This window comes from Salvelinus alpinus, chromosome 1 (assembly GCF_045679555.1).
Source record: "Salvelinus alpinus chromosome 1, SLU_Salpinus.1, whole genome shotgun sequence".
NCBI lineage: Eukaryota > Metazoa > Chordata > Actinopteri > Salmoniformes > Salmonidae > Salvelinus > Salvelinus alpinus.
The window spans coordinates 99,331,971-99,336,570 of NC_092086.1; positions in this window are offsets into that span (position 1 = coordinate 99,331,971).

The following is a 4,600-nucleotide window of genomic DNA, read 5'->3' on the forward strand; positions in this document are numbered from 1 at the left end:
TGAACTGAAGTCTGTGCCCAGTGGGATGCTAGATGGCCCAACATAGCCTACTAGTATGAAAACCAAGACAACCAAAAGTTGAGTATGAGAATACATTTGCACATTTTATACACACATAACAACTTTCCATTAATCTTCCTCACAAAATCTTCAAGTCTTGGTAAGTATTCTTACCAAGTCAATTTCAGTCCATTATTAACTGTGAACTATTGCAGCAACATTTGTTAGAGGAAAATAAACGTTTCTTTAACCCTAACAAAAACCTGAACCAATGTCTAACTAATAAGAAAGGAACATGCTGTTGAGGCAGAAATTAATTCCGTATTTATGGTAATTTAATTGCAGCATCCTGATTCATCATTGACTTCTCCAACCCTCTCAGCACCAAAGACACTGTGACTCATCTCAATAGCAGGAGCAGGAGAGGAAGAGCCTCTTCATTACTGGATTCCACTCATGGGACTTCCAGCAGTCTTCTCTTTACGATATGAAAGCATTGAAAATGTCTTGCTGTGGCATTTTTCACACCAGGGGCACCGTTAGCGGCTGCCCGACCACAGGAGTTGAAGCCATTTCTTTTTCATTTATTCTCACTGAAGGGGACAGGGTGACCGACCTCTCTCTGGTGCCCAAACTCAATGCTAAGGAATCACTTATGGCACTCCGAATTGCTGCACTTGCCAGGGCTCGTGGCGAGTTTTGTATGAAACGCTATCAGCATGGTTTGAGGTAAATTTCCCTAGCGACCTGATGCAATACTTGTGAAATCGTTGATGGAATCTTAAAATGAGAATAGGATCTATTTCAGGTCAAAGCTTAATGCGGTGGTAAGGAGGGCCTGCATTGGGTGGGCGTATGCTATGTGCCACAGGTGGGGGGGTATGTTAATGTTATACAATTACTCCACTACTTTTGGCATGTTAAATGGAGGAAATATGATATAAACTTACACACATTTTATAGATTTCACACCTGTGTTTTCCTACGTGACTTTTCCCTGTAATGTCTTACCAATGTTATATACCATTAAGTATGTGTCTTTCATAAATTAAGTGATGTTTCATTTCCTATGAAAGCTGGCTGTGGCCTTGTGTTTATAACATTAATGCTTCATTACTTTTATTAGTTTTCATGGCCAGGCTAATGTGGAGGACTGCTCTCTCTCTCTCTCTCTCTCTCTCTCTCCTATTGAGCAGTGTGAGGTCAGCTAGCACAGCTGGATTATAGCAGGTCCCCAGGAAGTGGGACTGAATAAGAAACACCTCAGCCTTCTTAACAAGGTCACAGCAGAGAGTGAGAAAAATAAACTTCCCGGGTAATTAGCATCAGCCTCTTAGCCATAAGACTAACTGAGTTTCTACTACAGGGATCATCAACTAGATAAAGTAGATTGTAGACCGCAAATTGACCAGAAGAAGCCCAAACAGATATAATATATATATATATTTTTTTCTTCTCACCTTTATTTAACCAGGTAGGCAAGTTGAGAACAAGTTCTCATATACAATTGCGACCTGGCCAAGATAAAGCAAAGCAGTTTGACACATACAACAACACAGAGTTACACATGGAGTAAAACAAACATACAGTCAATCTTACAGTAGAAAAATAAGTCTATATACAATGTGAGCAAATGAGGTGAGATAAGGGAGGTAAAGGCAAAAAAAGGCCATGGTGGCGAAGTAAATACAATATAGCAAGTAAAACACTGGAATGGTAGATTTGCAGTGGAAGAATGTGCAAAGTAGAAATATAAATAATGGGATGCAAAGGAGCAAAATAAATAAATAAATACAGTAGGGGAAGAGGTAGTTGTTTGGGCTAAATTATAGATGGGCTATGTACAGGTGCAGTAATCTGTGAGCTGCTCTGACAGCTGGTGCTTAAAGCTAGTGAGGGAGATAAGTGTTTTCAGTTTCAGAGATTTTTGTAGTTCGTTCCAGTCATTGGCAGCAGAGAACTGGAAGGAGAGGTGGCCAAAGGAGGAATTGGCTTTGGAGGTGACCAGAGAGATACACCTGCTGGAGCGCGTGCTACAGGTGGGTGCTGCTATGGTGACCAGCGAGCTGAGATAAGGGGGGACTTTAATTCCACTGATTTCAAAACGTGATAAAGTATGATAGTTAAAGATATGGAGAAAACACCTGTCTCCAGATTACATCTTCAAACTAAGGGTAATGGCATTCCTGACAGGGAGACGCGTCCATGCACGATGATGTATACAGGTAAGATAGCTAGCTACATTTTCAGATATTACACGTTTTCTAATTTTGACAGAAAGTGGTTAAATTTCAAGATGAAGTGTACTGTTAGCTAGCTAGCTAACATTAGCTGGCTGGCTCCCTAGCTGACGTTATTATTAGTTTCCCAGAGCCGTTTGCTGTTCTAGTTCGAGCCTAATGTTAGTTAGCTAACATTGAACATGGTTGGTTAGCTCCCAGCACTATGGCGTTGTTGGCACTGTTCATTGTTGTTTAACTAGCTAATGTTGGCCTGCTGGTTTGTTAGCTAACGTTATGTGATGTGTGTACAACACCCGTTGAATATGGCCGGTGTCATTAAACGTCTGCAAAAAAGCATAATGAAATTGTTGCCAGCAGAGCTGGTTAGACTGTTTTCATGTTATCCAGAGGTAAACAAATCATCGGCCAGAGTGTCGAGTGTGCACCTCAAGAGCGAGACAAGATGGGTGGGGCTAAAGCTTAAGAGGGTGTGAACAATGCTGAATGGGTGTAGACAAAGAAGAGCTCTTCACTAGATAGCAAAACATTCAAAGGCAATTTTCTCAAAAGTGAGTTTACAAGTTGATCAACTTTCAAAGCAGAATTACTTTCCCATTGTTCCTCAAATGCAGTGTATGATATACCATTTTGTAGCTCTGAGTCTCTACTTTTATCTAATGTAAAACACCATTGCTAATTTTGCTACATAAGACCAAATCCAGGTGGTGAGTCACATATTTGTCTAAAAAATAATAATTTCAAACCTTGTTTAAATTTGTATACGATCACATATATCTCTCTATTATCACTGTGGATAGTTTGGAACAGATTTCCCAAATTATAATCACTTGGAGCTGATTTGCTGGTGTTTTTACAGTGTTTTTTGAATGCAAATAGTTTTTTTACTTGGGAGGCCAAATAAAATTGGCCGCCAGTTGGGGTTCCCTGTTCTACTGTATGCTCTATTTAGTATTTCATAGATCACTGTATAATCCTATATGTAGTGAGATTGATAGGACTCATGCAAGATTTACTTTATTTGTATGTTTTTGTATCTGGAGCTGAGTATTATTTTCTATAATATTATTATTTTATTTTTTTCAAAAGTAGTGTAGCATTCACAACTGCAAATTGTCTTTATCAGGCTTCGCTAAGCTGAGAGCATTGTGTATAAATTGTTTTGGAGTCTGTGAAAGCTTGTTTGGTATATCTCAATCAAATTTATTTATAAAGCCCTTTTTACATCAGCCGATGTCACAAAGTGCACAAAGTCACAAATTGACAATTGATTGGTTTGGTATATCTACAGCCCAGTGGCGTGCCGTGGGCCTGGGGCCTAGGCCTTCAGTGAGGTACTACACAGTCCCACCCGAATTAATCCACCTCTTATTATCATCAATTATGCCATGGCTCTAGACACTATACATTTAGACAGAAACGCAGTATAACCAGGCGTTGCGTCACCTTGAAATTGACAAATTGAAATTTTTGGGTAAACAGTGTTTAACAGACAACTCAAGTTTGCAAAGCCAGTGTGGCTCCAAACACCAAATCGATCACTTGCAAATAATAGGCATTCCCAGCAGTACAGTTTGCAGTGCTTCTCGGAGCCTTTGAGCCATTGACAGCGCTCGTAGTTGAAACTTTGAAAGTGGCGAGCGAACGAACCACTTTCCCGCCTGTGACAGGCTTTGTGGCGTCGGGCGACCTCTCCTTACAATGTCTAACTTTTCTTGAAAAGTTCGTCTTGAGAATGGCGTTATAATTATATCCTCGACGAAATCGATATCTTCTCCTCCTTCCGCCATTGTGGGTTCAAAAAACAGCTTAGTAGAGTTTCCTAGATCTGCATAGACCTGCCCATAGGACCTGCCTCTCAATATTGGTAATCCAATCAAAAGACGTGGACGCCCTAGGCCTGCTAGCTGGCTCCTGTGTAACACTGGAGCCAGCCAGCAGGCGTACAATAGCCAACTCTAAAGCTGATTGGTTGACACAAAATTTTAATTTCCATTCACTTTAAGCTACAAGCGCCCGCACTGTTGATTCTGAAGGCCTGAGAGCAGATTTTAGACCCCTGGCAACACATGATGGCTGAATATGATTGGATAAAAGATCTAACATAAAGACCAGCCCTCCAAATCTCAACCTGGGGCTGGAAGCAGTGCAACCAAGAGGAAAGCTATGAAATGAAGAGTATAACTCTTACTCTGGGGAATAATTTAATACATATTTGTGGGAAAATATATTTTAAAAAAAATTATATTCTGATGATGTTTAGGCCAGCAGAGAAGGCCTTGCAGGCCCTGACGGCCCACTACTGCTACAGCCTAGTCTGAGTACTCAGACTGATAGGGACTCCATATATGGGCGTAGCT